General features: G+C 40.6%; 1 protein-coding gene across 3 annotated transcripts in view; it reads right to left on the bottom strand.

Annotated features, from left to right (window-relative positions):
- Window positions 1-18,649, bottom strand: part of NCKAP5 (NCK associated protein 5) — a 965,452-nt gene that overhangs the window by 787,325 nt on the left and 159,478 nt on the right. The window lies entirely within an intron of this gene.

Genomic DNA, 18,649 nt, shown 5'->3' with positions numbered 1-18,649 from the left:
TCCTCTTCAGACCTCACAGCGGGTTTCTGCTGGAGGAGGGGAAGGGAGGGGCGGGGAAGGAAGGGCACCTGCTGGCCTATTTGCGTTCTCCTGGAGGCCTTTTCTGTCTTTGACCTGACAGTTCCCTTTTGAACCTGGAAGTCAAGATTCTCGCCAGCTTATTCATTGATATGTTTCAGAGCATTTTCAAACCCCTGCCCAGGGCGCCTGGGAGTTCCTAATTGCATGTAAGACTATTAATCAATGCACAGGAAAAGCTTAGCAAGTATAAGATTTTGTGATATTCCAATTCATATTAAGTATTTTTTAATGTTTCAAATAGTATTTTAAAGTGTCTAATATTGTTTCTAAAAATGGCCTATGTGTTTTTTAGTCTACTACATTCTCCAAAATGTTCCCCTTCTTATGCACTGTGTACACTGAAGCAGTATCCCCAGTCGCCTAGGCACGGAGAGCACCAGAATGGCCATCGATGAGGAATGAACAAGATGCGTAAACAGCATATCTTGCCTTTATGACAACATGGACGGAGCTTGGAAGTATTACACTCAGAGAAATAAGTCAGAGAGAAAAACACATGCTGTGTGATCTCAGTTACATATGGAAGCTAGACAAAAATAAGAAAGCCACGCTTATAAACACAGATTGGTGATTGCCAGAGGCAGGGGTCGGGGTGGGGCCAAAAAGGGCAAAGGGAGTAAAAAAGCACAAACTTGCAGTTATAAAATAGGAAAGTCCTGGGGAGGTAATTACAGCAAGGTGGCCATAGTTAACGCAGTATTGTGTATTTGAAAGTTGCCAATAGAACAGGTCTTAAAAGTTCTAACTACAAGAAAAAAATTACAGCTCTGTATGGTGACAGATGTTAAATAGACCTATTGTGGCGATTATTTTGCAATATGTACAAATATTGACTCATGTTGTATACCTGGAACTAACACCATGTCGTATGTGAATGATATCTCAATTTAAAAACAAACAAAAAACGCAGCCCACACGTGTTCCCAGCTCCCGACTGACCTAATACAGCTTTAGGTAGAGCGGGCCGGCGTCCAGGACTGGCAGTGCGGCCCAGGCTGGAGACCAGGAGAGAGGAGACCGGAAAGAATGAAGGACGGGTGCCTCGAGGTTTGGTCACATGATCTAGAGAAGTCCTCGCTGCATTTTAGGACTGTTTAAGCGCAATGAAACGGATCAATAAGGGCATGAGGGCCCCATAAACGTCACCAAGTTGTAAAAGCTATTTAAGACGAAAACCAGGGGGAGATCTTTTAGAATTCTCCATCTCCAGTGCTGCTTGAATATACCTGCTCAATGCACCAGGGGGAAGTAGAGGCCTCGCGTCCTTGTCTCTCTTCCCTGTCACACAGGAGGACGAGGAGCCCTGCCCTCCTATCCCGGCGGTGTTAAGAGGATGCAGTGAGCTAACCGATGTGAGGCACTAAACCAAAACCAGAGACTATCAGCAGCCCCCCAAGCCGCGGTGTTATCTGTGGGCTGTGCCCGGGTTCCGATGCCTCCTTTGCACTCTGACCTTTGCTTTCCTACTTCACTGACTCACGCAGAGAAGGCTCTGAGTTCTCCCCACACCGGCTGCCAGCACCTCTGAGCCCAGGTCCTGGCACCTGAGCCCGTGGCAGCCTCCTTGCTCCTCTGAATCCATCTGTCCTACAACGTTCCCTCCTTGGTGGCTTCTCGGACTTTCCCTCACTAAGAGGCCCCGTGGGTGGCGTACTGCATGTGAAGATGGTGTGACTAATGGTTTGCCCTTTAAAATGTCAAGAGGCCAGAATTGATGCTACGTGACAATAAAAAATGATTTCTCAGCTTATTTTGTTAATTTACACGAGGCCACTAGGCATTTTCTGTGACCGACTGATGGATTTAGAAAAGGAAATGATTCATTAAAAGGCCATTCTCCTTACACAGAAGGCAAGGCGGAAAAAGTGTTAGATATTTAACTTTCTCTCTCATGTTGCTCTGCCTTGAAACAGCTCCCCAATCTAGGTAGGTCTCAACTAATAGCAGGAATGAGTTTTTGAAAAGAAGGGACTCGTGGTAAGAATGTTTTGCAAGTTGAATCTCTGGATTTATACACAAGCAATTATTCAACACCAATTCTGAAAAGCCAACATTGGAGAGGTGTTGTGGAAGATATAAAGATGTTAAAAATAAAATGCAAGGCAACTAGTTTTTAATTGAAACTAGTTTTTTTTAAAAGGCTAGTTTTAAAATATACATATATTTGACTTAATTCTCATAAAAGACTGTGATTTACATATTGATGCTATCACCATTTTATAAATGAGAAAATGGAGGCTCACTTTGCCAGACCTTGGGTTAAAATCCCAGACCTAACTTCACATCCCCAGTCCTTCTCACTAGACAACACTTGGACCTTGTGTATGTGGGAAGTGCCCTCAGAGGAGCAACCACAAGGTGCTACTTGGTTCTCCCAGAGAGCAATCCCTTCCGACTGCGATGACCCAAAGGTACAGGAGTGTGGGTGGCTACTCTCCTTGGCCCCAGAGGACAGACAGGATTCTGACAGCACCGGAGAGTGAGGGAGGGAGAGGGAGTGAGGGAGAGTTCAGGGAGAGGACAGGGACGTAAAGGAACAGAAGCACAGAGGCAAAAGGAAGCTAAACAATTTCAGGGAATATCAAGGGGTGCAGTGTGCTGCAAAACGGATCCCCTGAGACAGCCACGGAGGAGCAATGGTCAGAGGCAGCTGACGGGCGCCATGACCAGGCTGAGGATTCAGACGCCATTCAGTGTCCAGCATGTGAGTGCTTTAGGCAGAGCGGTGGTGGTTTCAGCTGAAGATGGCATTGTGTTTCAGGGAAACCAGCCTTGTCTTCATGCCAGACAGACCCGCAGAGAGAGGAGGTGAGGACCGAACGATTGCAGAACACAAAGTAGGAAGCTCTCCCAGGGGTCCACGGAAGAATCAGTGCAGTGATTGTGGAAAAAGGAGGGGGCAGAGAAATTAAGCATAATAACTAGAAAATCTAAAAGGCCTAACAATTTATAGATGGCTGAAGGAGAGAGAAGAACGTAAGCCCTATGGTTCAAGTTGGGCAACTAAGAGATAGATTGATATCACAGATATATATGATCCTAAAGAAGAAAAGCTTTCAGGAGCCTGGAGATTTCAAAGGATAAAGGACAATAAAGACAGTAAAAGCAGCGAACACCTACTCACATGCGTACTGAATAGCAGGCATCCCTAAGACCTTTATGTGTAATAACTCATTTCATTCTCACCTAACTGTTTGAGCTAGGTCGCATTCTTATACCTGTTTTAACGATGAAGATACTGAGACAAAGAAAGTTAAAACAACTTGTGCCAAGATCACACCCCCCCCCCCCCCCCCCGCTGGTAACTAAGGGAGACAGAAAGGAGGTGGACCAGGCAGCCTGGCTCCAGAGTCTATGCCCTTGACCACGATGCGGCACCTGCCTGCAGGTGACAGCTGGGCTGTGGGAGGATGAGATGACCAAGGGGGAAGGCAGGGGGCAGGGAGAGGCAGCGAAAAGTGAAGGGGAGAAGGGGACCCAAGGCAGAGTGAAGATGAAGGAAAAGCAGAGACTGGAGAGGCACAGAGAACACAACTTGGAAATGTAGCTACGTAATGGGTGAGAAAGAAGAGGAAACAGAGAAAGAGGCTAAAAGAGCACAGTCAAGGAAGGAAGACCCCTGGGTGAGTTTCAAGCATAACCCCAATAACATAAAATGTGCAAGGTCAGTTAGGCAAGGAGGCAATGAAGGCCACTGGTGAAGCTGAGCTGGTGGTTCTACATGAGATGAGGGCAAAGTTCATGGCTTCATGGCCAGAAGCACCAAGGTGGGCACTCTCACAGTGTAACTTCAAACTCCAACCCCTCAACATCCACTCCCTGCCCTCCCCCCAGCCGTGCCATTAATGGCATGCAAACATATTGTCACAGACCCAAAAGAAACACAACATGTAAGAGAAAACTCCATTTGCGTTTTTGCTGAGATACATGTAAATTCAGAAATGGCAAGGTCACTGAACTCATTTTTTAGTAAAATCGTCTTTTTATGTAAATAATAAACCCAAAGTTAATCTGTTTAGTAACTTATTTTTGAAGTCCATTTCTTTATTTTGAGTGGAAGGAAACGCACAGACTCAAGGCAGTGGCATCTTACACCTCACCGTGGTGCCCCAAAGAATAGCCGGTCTGTGTCCGGCCTGCTGACCGGGTCCACAGATGGCACATGCCTCCAGAAGCATGCCAATGGTCTGCCCACATGTGGCCTATTTGGCTTATACAGCCCTCAGCTCTCTGTTGAGAATATTCATCAGAATAAACCAAACACACCTACCGAGCATATTATACTAGTAAATAGGCCAAGATAAAGCAGCAGGCACAGCAACAGGATGAAGCAGAGATGGGTTGGCAGATCAGTGTGTAAGTCCATATACTTAAAATTTAAACTTCTAATGCATTCCTCTACAGTATTTTCGTTATGTTAACTTCTGAAATGAAAACAAATATTGGTATCCTGTTGAATTTATTCTCCCCTTTGTCAGCATTCTTACCAAGAAGAGGTTTGCAATTTACTCTGGGACAAAAAAGGGGGCACAATTTGTAAGCTTCCGGAAACTGCCACAAATCAAACCTCTGGACCACGCTGGCAGGGAGAAGCTCATGCATTTCATTGACTTGAGAGAAGAACAAGCCCAAATCTAACTAATCCATTCTGTACAGCATCCTGTCAAGTAATCCAATTGTTTATCCTGAGCAGTCAAGAGGAAAGACTTGCTAAATCTAAAACAAAAATAGCACATGTAAGTGCTTGATTTGGTTTTCTTCAAGATTTCCCCAAAGGCTACAAATTGAACTCGGCCTGGAGTACATGTTTAGGCAGCTTTTTCTTAAAGAACTTTCCCCTTTTAAAAATGCCTGTTGATACGAGAGACACCCAAGTTTCTATAGCTATTTTAGCCTTTTGGGCTACATGCATCTTAATCTCTAGCCATCTCTCTCCTTTCTGTAAAACAGCACAGGCAGACAAGAGGCTATGCTTACAGACATACCCTAGACGTACATGTAAACAAAGATGCAGGCTGTTTTTTGTGGCCTTTTTTTCTTCCTGCTGTGGATTTGATGCTCCTTGATACTTCCTCTTACTTTGTATATGCCTCCAGAAGAGCATCTACTATACTCTATAAAACGATTACTCCCTACTACACTGCAAGTGCAAGATCGAGGAGGGTTTCTGCTACATTTTAGACTCCTGTTGTCTGGCACAGGGCAGCTGCCTTATAAGTCTTGAGGGATCCATGAATGAATAAATGAATGAATGTTCCCTAAACTGCTGTCAACTCTAATGTGTATTTCAAACTGAGTTTCTGCCACTGGCTTTTGTTCTCTTTCTTTTCCAACTTCAGCCTTAGGCAAAAGTGATTGGAAACAATTTATATGCAGAATATTTCAAGAAAGTTTATGATATATTAGAAAAATGGGAGACTATCAAAGTATGTGAATGGCATTTTATAGATCACAGGGAATATATGTTCACCCGAAGAAAGACATACTAAACCTAGATGCCTCTAAAATTTGAAATAGATGGACTCTTAGGTTCCTTCCAATCTTAAGAATCCTCTGAACAGGAACCAGAGTGGTTTCCCCGAAGCCTAGCAGTTCCTTTGGATGCTATGACTCCTCAACTTCCCAAACACTCCCTTTCCAAGATCTATGGGCCATTCTGAAATGGATTTCATGTCAAGGTTGAGATCATAGATTTTAACATTTTGACTTTATCATCTTCTCTCTTTTGTATGCCATATCGATTTAAGCGACAGGAGGTTAAAATATATAATTAGCATCATTATGCCTCATCCAAATCTTTCAGAGTTTTATAGCGTTTTCTTTCAAAAGAGGTTATAAAACTCAGAGACATAAGGACTGTTGGAGGCCGTTGACTGATTCAATTGCCATGACAACTCGGTCAAATGGCCGTGCACCTATCTATGCTTGAGCACCTACAGTTCTCAGAACTCATCATCTCTCAGGCAATCCATGAATCTCCCCAAAGGAGTCCTGTTACAATGTATCAAAGATATACCTCCCAGAAACGTTCATTGATTTGTCCAAACGTGGCCTCTTGGGGCAATACAGGCTAAAATTCAACCCTTCTTCCAAACACACACACACACACACACACACAACCTTTGAAGATTTAAAAGAAAGCTTATTTGGTCAGTCTGATTCTTCCCATGTGTTCTCCAGGCTAACATTCCAAGTTCCATCCAACCCCCCAAGTAATGTCATCTTGGACATTCTTCTCTGAATACATTCCAAAATGTCCATCAAATTTCTCTTAATATTTGGTAACCTCCACTGAACACAATTATTTTCAGTATTATTTGACCAGCCCAAAGTAGAGGAAGACGATGCTCTCCCTCATTTCGCTAATACAGACTCTGGCTTAAACACTGCCTTCCTGGGAGCCATTCAGATTGAGATCCCTGTGACTATTTAAATACGTATTGTTACTGAGCCAACAGTCCTCTGATGTTCCAACTGTACACTTGATCTTAGAACCACCTCAAGCTTTACATTTATTTCTATTAAATATCCTTTTCCATCTTTCTTTACACATTAACATCTCTCTTTGGCTAAAACTTGAAAAAGTTTATGTGCCCTAACTGGTTTGGCTCAGTGGATAGAGCATCAGCCTGTGGACTGAAAGGTCCCAGGTTCGATTCCGGTCAGGGGTTCATGTACCTTGGTTGCGGGCACATCCCCAGTAGTGGGTGTGCAAGAGGCTCTCTCATTGATGTTTCTAACTCTCTACCCCTCTCCCTTCCTCTCTGTAAAAAATCAATAAAATATATATATTTTAAAAGTTTAACTATGTGCTATCCTGAAATGGGAATTACATAGTTTCTCTTATCTTTATTCACATCACTGACCAAAACCTTGAACAGCCCAGGGCCATAAAAGAAGTGTGTAGCATGGCCACGAAAATCTGGCTGACATCAATCTCCCTTTGGGGGCAATAATTCAACTAAGATCTAATCCACCACATAGTGTTTTAACATCCAGACCACATTTCTCCGCCTTTTCCACATGGGAAAAATGAGAAACCTTGAGAAAGGCTTCCTTCCACATGCTAAAACCAAAAGAATGTTTTGCTAAAATAGTAAGATAGAGAAAAATGTATGATTGCATTAGTACTTAACCTGTGTGTGCTGGGTTCAATAGTGTCCCACCAAAATTCATGTCCACCTGGAACTTGGAATGTATAACAGTATATGTTTTTCTTCTTTCCTTTTTCCTGGTCTTTTGTGTTAGCCTAGTCTTAATTATGATATGTGAATGTTCTACCATAGACCCTTTCTGTAGTATGAATACACGCTACATAAACTGTTGCATATCATGGGTTGCTCACTAAGCAGGACATCTTGCAATCTGCAGGGCCTAATCAGGAAAACTTAAGGAAGACCCCAAAGCCATCCTTTACTCTGATGCTATGGGCAAGGATCTCACTGAGTGCTTTCCAGCAGCAGTGCTCATTAAATGCAAAGCAAGTTCCCCAGCTCTTTTCTCACTTTCTCTGCCGCACCTCACATTACAGAAACTAAAGGCCAAAATTTCAGTGAACTGGGCCAGGACCTATTCATGTGCAGATATCAGAAAGCTTATACCCCCGTGGCATATGAATATCCTTTCCAGTAATCGACTTCATCAGTGAAAGCCAAGTCATTTTCTGCTGAAAAGTGAGTTGTGATATCCTGTCTGTCTTTTAATGGATCTTTTTCCTGGAATGCCACACACAGACATGTAACAATCACTCAAAGGCGCAGCCGTTTTTCCCCACTAAGGTAACATATCCACTTCACTAAGAACACATTGATTTTTGTGCGAAGCCTTCCCTTTCCATCAGGGCAGAGAGAGTGACCACGTCAGCATTGATCAACCAGATGACCCGCGTTTCTGGCGATGAGTGGTGCCAGGTAACCCCCCAGGCTCAGAAACCTGGGCCTGAAAATGAATGATGGCTTTAGCTGCCTCTGTGCTAAAGCACCTATATGACTTTGCCAGTTGGTACTTGACTAATAGGTGCCAATGAGGACAAGTTTCCTCAACCCAAATGAGTGTTGGGAACTTCAAACATTTCCCTTTTAAAATAGAATTGTGGGGTGGTCTCTCCTCACACATCACTGAACAATGAGGGCTACATGCGCGCCACACGAACAAATGCAGAGGAGAAGAAACTTCATAGAAAAGAAAGGATTCTATTTAACATTCTTTTTTAAAATATATTTTATTGATTTTTTTACAGAGGAAGGGAGGGGGTAGAGAGTTAGAAACATCGATGAGAGACAAACATCGATCAGCTGCCTCCTGCACACCTCCTACTGAGGATGTGTCCGCAACCAAGGTACATGCCCTTGACCAGAATCAAACCCGGGACCCTTTAGTCCGCAGGCTGATGCTCTATCCACTGAGTCAAACCAGTTAGGGCCTATTTAACATTCTTTGGGACAGGTGATCTAGCAAATGAGTCCCCTGAAACAGATACCCAGCTCACTCCACTACATTAATATTTCAGTTCTCTGAGATGGAGAAGAAATGAGCAACTGGCCAAAAATCATAATGCTCAGCACAAAAACATGTCAAAGGCACCATGTCAAATGCAACCTCCTCTCCTTGAGAAAAATGTTTCCCTTTTATGCAAGTTCAGGACACATGGAGGGCATCCCTTTTTCCAAGACAAGGGACCATTTGAAGAACCAAAGCGTGAAATGCAGCCTACTGGGAGAGCTGGGTGACCCGGAAAACAAGCCGTAGCCCTGGGAGCAGTCCCTGGGCAAGAGGAGCTCTGACCAAAAGGAGTACGTGCCCAAGAAGCAAGTCCACTGATGGTGCTTAATACACACGCTATAAATTTGGACCTATGGCTGATAACGTGGAATAAGAAAACTGTCACGGAACCGCACTGGGGAATGTCACTCACAATCATGCATCTAAGTGGCACAGAGGTGGAGAGAAGGAGGTAGGGGCCAGCTGATGCATTTCCTGCCTAGATACAATCCCCACAAATGGCCCATTTAACAATTTCTAAAGTGTAGGATGTTGCCGTGACAGTAAGGCAATCAGAGAGAGCTGTGTGAAGTCAACCTGTCATTCCATTCAGAATAAGATTGAAGCATCAGGAGTTAGACTGTGGAACAAGCAGGAAAAGTAACCAAAGCCAGGCACGTTTTTAATTGTAGAGTCCAAGCCCCAAGTCCTATAATTAGTCACCAAAGATGGTGCCTTCCCTCTGAGTTGCCATTCCCTCATATTAGAAGTCGCTACTTTCCCATTTACCACAGTTTAGTAGAATATATTTCATCATATCACTAGATACTGACTTCCTTGAGGAATCCTCTCCATGTTTTTCATTGTTTCTAACATTGCTATATAAATAAATTCATTCTTGAATAATTTATATACAAAAGAAGAGGGATCTAAAATCTCCTAGTAAATAACAAAGTTTCCCTTTTCTAGAAAAACTATAGAACTTCAAGTTTTTATTAGTTCCATTACCTAATGTTAAAGGTAGACCAGTAGTATGTTAAACAATCATGATGATTCTGCCCAGTCATCAGACCACCTCAATCAGAAAACATCATGATATTTAGACAATCCTAAAAGTGAAGATTATCAAAATAAATTTATCATCCATGTATTTCAAGATATTTATAGAACCACAGGATACTGCACACTAAAATACTCTATTTCCTGAAACCAACCAATGGTTTTAAACTGAATTGCAATAATCTCAACAAGGGAAAAATTCACCTAATTTAAAGAAACTAGAGAAGATATTTTGTATAGCATTGATCAAATAACTACACTTCTAATAAAATTTCCAAAGACATTAGTAATAGATGTGAACAAATCCTTATGAACAAAAGGTTCACTGCTTTTTATAATTACAAAAAAAGGAAAAAAAAGAAATATAAAAATTCAGTTGGAAATTGACAAAAGAAGATCTATTTATTCAATGGAATATAAAGTAGCCAGTAAAAACAATATTTATCCAAATTCTATAACTCCATTTGAAAACATGGGTAAGATAATGTTCATGAAAACAGGAAAATGAAGATTATATACCTGGTATGATCTCTAATAAATGAATGATTATAGATGTCAAAAGGAAGGAAGGAAAGAAGAAAGGAAGGAAGGAAGGAAGGAAGGAAGGAAGGAAGGAAGGAAGGAAGGAAGGAAGGGAGGGAGGGCAGCCAAAATGCTGGCTGAGTTTTCTTTCTTTGAACTTTTATGGATATATTCATAATGAGCAAATATAATTTTCATAATCAGAAATATATTTATGATAAATTGAAAAAAAGAAAGTAGACCATAAGGAAGTGACATAGAAGAAAGAACAGGATTTGAGAACCATCTCTAATCATTTTCAAACCTGTCAATTACATGTTAAAATTTATCATATATTTTTAATTTACTTTAATAATTACCTGAAAAATGACATTAGTTTCTGTTAATTAAATTCCTTTTTATGTCAGTATACAGTTTCAAATCAGTAATAGGGACAGTACATATTCATTTTAACAATATGACTAGAAATTAAGAAACTAGACACCTGTGACTAGAAACTAAGAAATTGAGCGAATGTTCATATTTCTCTTATAAAACTGCATTAAAATAAAGAGAATTTGGCTTTGGGGGGCAGGGTATGCACACTGGAAATATAATTAAATAGCATTAGCCACTCTGTTTCTGATTAGCATATATAAAGCATTGCTGGCCTACTTAAAAATCAGAATTTGGTAAAGAATTATACCTCAACATTCTGAAGATAGTGTTAAGTACTGTGTTAGTCACCTGAATTAGGTCATCAGGGACGGACTTCAGAAAATGGAGGAACGCTTTGGAAACCTGTAATAGTGGTGCTCTAATTTCCACTGTGAAGGACATATTATTAATACTCATATACAACCACACAATATATATCCAACATTCATTTGTGCAGCATTGGTTATCAACGCTGCAGATCAAACAGCGTACTTGCAAACTTAAGGCCTTCTCTGCCCAAGTTAAGAGTCTGTCCAGCATTTCAGATCTCAGCTTCTGAAGGAACTCAAGGGCTTTGGACATTTCAAAATAATCACCTGTCATGATATTAAGCCCAGTTAAGTATCATTTCTATAGTCTATGGATGGTTCACAATTTCAGAGCTGTTGTGTGGGCCTACATACTTTCAGGGATTTTGTTCTTGTCTCTAACTTTTTAAAATAGGTTGAAATGTTTTTACCTAGAATTATAAAGACTCTTTGCACAACCCAACATCGTCTTTCACTTCTAATCAATTAAATATGGAAACAATTGAGATGTTACCTATCACACAGACAAAACACCTGGACAGATGGTCACCTATTATTACCCAAATGGTCTGAATTGGCTAATATGTAGCATGATACTCACCTTTAGTGAGCTTGGATGGAACTTTTTTTTTTAATCTTCTAAACTGTATTTGGAACTGACAAAACATTTGGAACTGAAAAGAAAGTTCCTAGAGACAGGACCCTGAGCACAAAGTCAAGCCCCAACCATGATATTTTATATCAACTGTACAGACAACATGAGCAACAAGTGATCTTTGGCACTGCAATGGGTAATTCTTAGCTGCCCATACAATATCCAAACTGCACACCACATGACATTAGATTATTGGCTAACAGTTTAATTTTACATTTAAATTATCTTAAAAAATTGCAAGTCCTAGCTAAGTTTTTCAGTATCAATATATGAGCTATATCTAACACTTAGTGCCTGCAGTAGAGACTTCTTTAAGAGATTTGTGAAAGAAAACACAATCGAGAGTACAATAAAGAAAGATTTCCATTTTGAAAGCATATAACCAAATGTCTTTGCTGGTTCAACAAGCCAACCCTGAAATACATGACGAGGGCAGATTCCTTCGGAGTGTAAATGCAAGAATGTTTTACTTGGAACTGATAGGCCAAATAGTAATTTTCAAAAGGGCCTTTCTTCCAGAGTTTAAAGAGGAAGGTGTAAACATATTTTCTCTGAGAAATATGACCAACAAGATGTTTGCATCCACTGAGCTTCACTAGTTTAGAAGCTGACTATACTCAAGGCAATGGAAGAGGGTGCTACAGCTATGAGAACAACCAGGCCTGCGCACCACCGTACTCTCAGAGGGCTAACAGTAGTTATTCACAACCAAGACATTTTGCAGATCACATGAACACAACTCTCTGTATCAGCTTTCAAAAGATAATTCCAGATGATTTGTGTCAGAATCTTTGTTAAAATACAGGATGAAACAAAATTTTAATCAAGGATGGGTTTGTTTCAAGCAATACAAAAAAGAACAGGGTATTCTTTACTGAGATAGTGCAAGGGAAAGGCTCCACAATTTTTCGTGGGATGATTATAGTATCTTAAAGTCTTGATAATTAAGAAATTTTTTTGTAAAGTCTAAAATGACACATGTTAATACAGGTCCTGTCCATCTCATCCCTCTCTAAATTCAAGGTCAATTGTTGATATGCCTTTATGAATATTAAAATTATGGCTTTTCCCCTTCCAGGCTTTATCATAGACAAGTGGCTTTAGTCATTTTCATGGGACAAATTTTCCAAATTTTCTTCGTTATTACTCCAAATCCATCATCCCACACTTTCACCAATGGGCCCTACAGAGCAATCCATTGCTCAGGAAGTTCTACCTAATGGTGTTATTATATCTAGAATGTCCTTTCTGATGATAAATCTCTATTTGGTCCAATGAACAATGGGTTTCTCCTTTTTCTTTCTTTTATGTAATTGACTTCTTGCTCAAATTCTGATCAGAAGAAAAGATGGCTTCATATCCAAATGCTTTTTCTACCACTTTTACTACCACACCCCTCTGACCAAAAGGCTCCTCAATGAAAAAGTCCTAGCACTTTGAGAAACCAGGTCAATTTTGTCCTTCCAGAAAAACAGAACATAAATCTCTTTTAAATGTTTTATGCTTCACTTACAAAACCCCAATATTGCAAGGGTAGCAATGTTCCCAACTAAGAAAGAATACTTCCTAGGCTCACTTGAGGACAGGGGTAACAGCTGAGATACGAGCTGAAGGCATTGCCTTTATGCAAGGGCTCCCAGGAAAATGCTCTAAAGGTGTCTGAGTTGACAGTTGTCCTCCCCTCACCTTCTTCTTCCTGCTTAGACTTCCCGTCAGCCATATTGTGCCCGGAGGTGGCCTTGAAGGACCATGGAAATAGAATCTACATGAGAAGATCCGTGGGACAGAAGATAAAAGGAGTAGAGAGGCCCCTGATAACATCCACGAGTCACCAACTCTGGATTGCCCCTTCCAGAACTCAGGTGACACAGGAGAAGAATAAATCCAGATTAAGTCATGCTAGTTAAGATTTCTTACTTGGAGATGTACACAATTCCTAATTAATGTAATAGCATTATTATTAGTGAGTTTGAAGAAGATGCTGACACAAAGTCAATAATACATTAGAGTTAAGTTGTTTTTCTATTAGGGAAAACAGGTTGGATAACATAAACACTTTTTCAATCAGCCCTTTTTGTTTATGTCTTAGATATTTTTAACTAAAGGAGAGGAAAATTTTTCAGCCCATGTAGGTGTCAACCCCACAAATTTAACCACATTTCTCTCAGCAGCCACATAAATGCTGTCTAGATTCACTGGGATAGTTGGCTGTGTCAATGGAGCCCGGAGATCTTTGTATTTCAATTCCTCCATGTCCAGCCAGCTCCTTTCATAGCTATTCCACAGCCATGAGCTTTACCTCTGATGAGCAACACAGGTAGCAAAGGAGCCCCAGGTAAGAGTGAGTGCTAGAGCGGGACACAGATGCATCATATTTCATACAAAAAAGGGACTCGCCTTCCTCCGAGAGCTAGGAGGAGGAGAGATTCCATCTGACAAAGTGGTTCCTATGTGGCCTGCCTGGAGCCAGGGAAAATTGGATTAAATAATTTCTGATGGCCTCATCCAGGCTAAGATTTCAATATTTATTAACCTCCATTAATCATGTAATCATCTTTCCATTTTGTAACTGAATTTATATCATTTTAAGATAATGGCTTCTAGAGTCCTCAGAGCCAAAGCTAAAATATGACCTCAAAGAGCCACTCCTTCCCTTGGTCCCATATCAAATGCTGCCACTGAGAATTCTGTCCCGTTAGATGTGAAGGGGAAGATGTTCACAGAGACACTATGCCACGTCCAGGGCAGAAAGGCAATGCGGTCTGAATCGTGTTATTAAAAAATAGGATGCTTTTCAAGGATCCTATAGCTGGCTCAGGGACAAGTATAAAATATTTAAGATGGGAAGATAAATTTTAAAGTAATTATTTTTAGATACCCTGAAGGAACAAAATGTTATGGAAACTATTTCATCCAGAACAATCAATAATACACATCAAATATAACATTCATGAGTTGCCAAGTGGGAAGAGGTGTAAGGCAACTCAATAAGTCCACTTAATAGCATCTATTTGTGTAATTTAAAAAAGGAAATGCAAAAGCCCATTCTTAAAGGGCCAGTTTCTCCCCTCCTGTGTGTGTGTGTGTGTGTGTGTGTGTGTGTGTCTGCTGTGTGTGTGTTGTGTGTGTGTGTGTAAATCTGAATTATTTTTTTCCAATTTTTTCATGCTCTACAAAACAATCAGTTATAGAAAGAAAATGACATTCCTTGACATTTCTGACAAGTCTGCTAGGACAAAAATTAAATAGGATTTTCTCCCTTTTGCTTTGCTTTAATGAGTGTGAGCATGCACACCCTTTATTCACCACTGCCTGGGCTGTCTTAATGCCAGGCCTCCGACCCCCCACCCTGAGCCTATAAATCTATCATGAGCTTGACTGGCATGTGCAACATGCCTGGTACCTCCATTAACATTCTGAGTCCATGAGCATCAACACAGATTTGTTTATTAGTAGTTTAAGCTAAACAAATAACTTTTAAAAAGAAGCTGTATTGAGTTTGGGGTGGCCCACCCATTGCCACTGGACTAGGTACTGACAAGTACTAGCTGGAGTCACATTTATTGGGTTAGTAAAAACCTACTAGTTGCCACGGCAGAGGAGTGGAAGGGCTGGCACTATAACATCCTGGCTGCCATCGGATCAAAACAATGAGATATGCAATGGGAGGAGGGTTATTCCCTGCCCCCACACCACACACGCCTTCTAGGCCCACAATCTGACACCAAATCCTTTGGATTCTGCGCGTCACCTTTGATAAACCATCACAGAAGAAAACAAGCGCACAATAAAGGAAATGCAATCTTTTTGTTATTGTTTTGCTGTTGCTGTTTGTTCTCCTTCAGAAAATGTCTGCAGGAATCATCCTGGTACAACAGGACTGCAGGGGAGGGCCTGGGGGCTGGAGAGCCGGCTGACAAAATCCCTCAGGATTGGAGGACTTTCCTGACAGAAGACGTGTGTCACTTTGTGCCTGGTGGAATGTAAACATACATGTAGCCCAGCTCTGGTCTGTTACGGACGGGGACTGCCCAGCTGGGCGGGGGCTGTCTGCAGCCGGTGTTCTCTCCTCTCTAGGGCTAAGCACAGGAGAAGAACTAACAGAAAGGCCTGCTCAGCAGCGCCTGAGACCAGGTATGTGACAGGATCTCTCAGCGTTTTCCTCACAAGGCCCGGCTCCACACACGTGTACATTTCTCCATGTGACATGTGAGTCCCAGCAAAGCCCAAGGCTTCAGGGACTAACAGCCTGTCTCTCTGGCTTGTGTGAGAACAACATCTTTATGGGGTTCCTGGGGCCTGTCACAGGAGGAGCCTCGGGCCGCTGAGCCAGGTCTCCTCTTCACCAGGAGTTTCACATGTAGACTTCTGCTGTTCTCCCTACATAAAGTCATACCTATGGATGGTGAGACACACTGTAAGGACTGAAAAACGACCACATAAATAATTTAACTGTAGTTGTTCAATGGAAAATTTTAAATGTATCACATAAATAATTTAACTGTAGTTGTTAAACGGAAACTTTTAACAGATTGGCACATCTACATTCTTTAATATACCGAACCGGCATCCTCAAAAACTGGAATGGCCCAGTTGACCTCTGTCGTGGACCTTGCAAAGGCCTATAGAGGTATACAAGTACATAATAATAAGTAACTAATATATATCATCAGAAATGTGAAGCTTACACTTTCATTAAGAAGCACTTTTACATGAAATATTACTTAAATGTATATAGGTCTATATAGAGTAAATGTGGTTTTTGTTTTTTTTTACTTCAAATATCAAATTCAGAATTGCATGTTTGATCATTTAAAACACTTAGTTCATGAAAAAAATAAGACACATAGAAATGGAGAAAACATAAAACTCAATACATCAGTTCATTTTCCCTTTATTAATCAACCAGTAGTCAGGAAAAAGTGCTATTTTTGACTAATGCTTAGTTTTATGATGTTACATTGTGCTTGCAACCATTGGATGGCTAAATAAGAGCCCACTAACTACATGTTCCTGTTTTTACCTTTCCAAAACTAACAGGAAAATTAGCTCACCCAACATGGCTCCCTTCTGCTTTGATATTCAGCAGAAGTTCTAAATTGCTACTTACTGTGCATGTAAGGCTGAAATAGACCCATTAATAAATTACTGTATTGCAGGAGGTCTACTGAGAGCTACCTGATTTGAGGGTTAACAGCAGAATAAATCTTAAGAGGAAAGCCAATATATTTTAATTTTATGCATATCACCTAATTTAGCAATATATTTTAACACTGGTTTGCTACTAAGTATCAAAGGGAGTTCAGAAATATCCACCAAACATAATTCATATTAGAACTTTAAAAAATTAAAATTTAACTTAAACTTTTTAGAATAGAATAACTGTAGCTCATTTACTAGAATAACACTGAACATAAGCAGATGAATATAATGATTATAGAAGTATGAAATAAGTCGTTTAAATTTTAACCAGAATTATCACATAAAAGCCATAGGCATAATTTTATTTTTTTAACCAGCAGAAATAGAACCCAAATACAATAATAGTTAAAAATAATCTCATTAAGAAATAAAACCCATCTCTTGTGGGTATTTTCTACTTAAATTATCTCCTTTACAAAGTAGCTAATATTTAGTTTTAATAAAATTTCAGAATTAAGCCAAAATATAGACTTCACATAATACTGAAGCTAAATCAGGATATTATTTGTAGGTCTTAGAGAAAAACAAAGCTACCTCTTTTGATATGGTAAAAAAAAAATTATATTATCTGTTTTTCCAAATTGAGTTTTAAAAAGAGGAGGCATTATTCTTCTGATGGTCCATACAAAACCAGAATGATGCTCTTTCTGCCCAAGCGACACAAAGCACTGTTTCACTGCAGCTAAATGGATGAACGGAGATGCAGTGGGGTCAGTCGATGGAGAATGATGGGACTGCGAGTCCTGGTCTTTAGCAATCTTCACGCTGTGCACATTTGAAAGAAGAACCTCCAAATGTAAACATTATTTACCTTTAGAAGATGGAAATATGGATAATTTTTTCCATTTACCTATATGTTCCTGTATTTTATGAGTTGTCTAAACTGAATGGAAATTATCTTTTTTTTTTTCCTAGAAGTTCTATTGCGTTTTTTCAAATCTCCTTACTTTTTAAAAAAATCGTTTTTTGCAGTTTGCTTATATTTTCAAGTTTCTATATTTTTTAACAGATGTATATTAGGAATGATAAAGCTAGAGCTTCAACAATACAATACAGAGACTTGGAGAACCAGGGGCCTTATCTTTCACCCGATCCCAGTGTGAATGGTCCAGGCCTGATGTGCCCATTCAGACACCCAGGTCCTGTTCAAGACAGTGCTCCTCCATTCCTAGGACACTGCCAACATGTGCATGGTTAAGGCTGGGTGGCCACCAATCTGAGCTCCCACCAAGTGCAAAGGAGCAAAAGGGACAGTAACACACATCACTTCTGCTCATATTCTAATTGTGAGAACCTAATGGCATGGTCACACCTGAGTGCAAAAGGAACGGGGGAACATAGTAACCCTACGGCATGGTCACACCTAGTGCAAAAGGAACGGGGGAACATAGTAACCCTATACTCCCATTACTATGGAGTAGGTGAAACTCAGTTTTATGAATATCTAGCCATCTCAACCACTATATAAGGCAAAGATTTCACCTAATATGCCAATATAGCCAGCATCGAAGTGTCTACAGGTCTGATCCTGCTATCCACTACATCTTCTGCTTTTCACTTCTCATGCCTTACTCCCTTTTGCATTTTGTAATTTTGACTGTAATTTCATGTATTGTAGGAAGGCTCTGAAACCCAGGTTGAAGTTGCATTTTTCCAGGAAGTAAATGTATTTTCTTTTGCCTACCAATCCTGAGCACTTTTTAACGGAATTCTCTGTTCATATTGTAGTAAGTCCTCACAGGTAAGTGTTCTTGTTGCTCTTCTCTGGGCAGCGCACCTGTTTCCAGCTCTGACCATCCTGAGATGCAGCCCTTAATGTTTCACCATGCTGGGCCCTGGGCTCTCTCTGCAGGTCACATCTCACCATGAGGCCATCAGAGCAACAGCTAATGGATTGGAAGACACCCTCAAATGTGTCAGTGCC

Source organism: Cnephaeus nilssonii (genome assembly GCF_951640355.1).
Source record: "Cnephaeus nilssonii genome assembly, chromosome: 10".
In the NCBI taxonomy this organism is placed as follows: domain Eukaryota; kingdom Metazoa; phylum Chordata; class Mammalia; order Chiroptera; family Vespertilionidae; genus Cnephaeus; species Cnephaeus nilssonii.
This window is presented reverse-complemented; position numbering and strand designations above follow the sequence as displayed.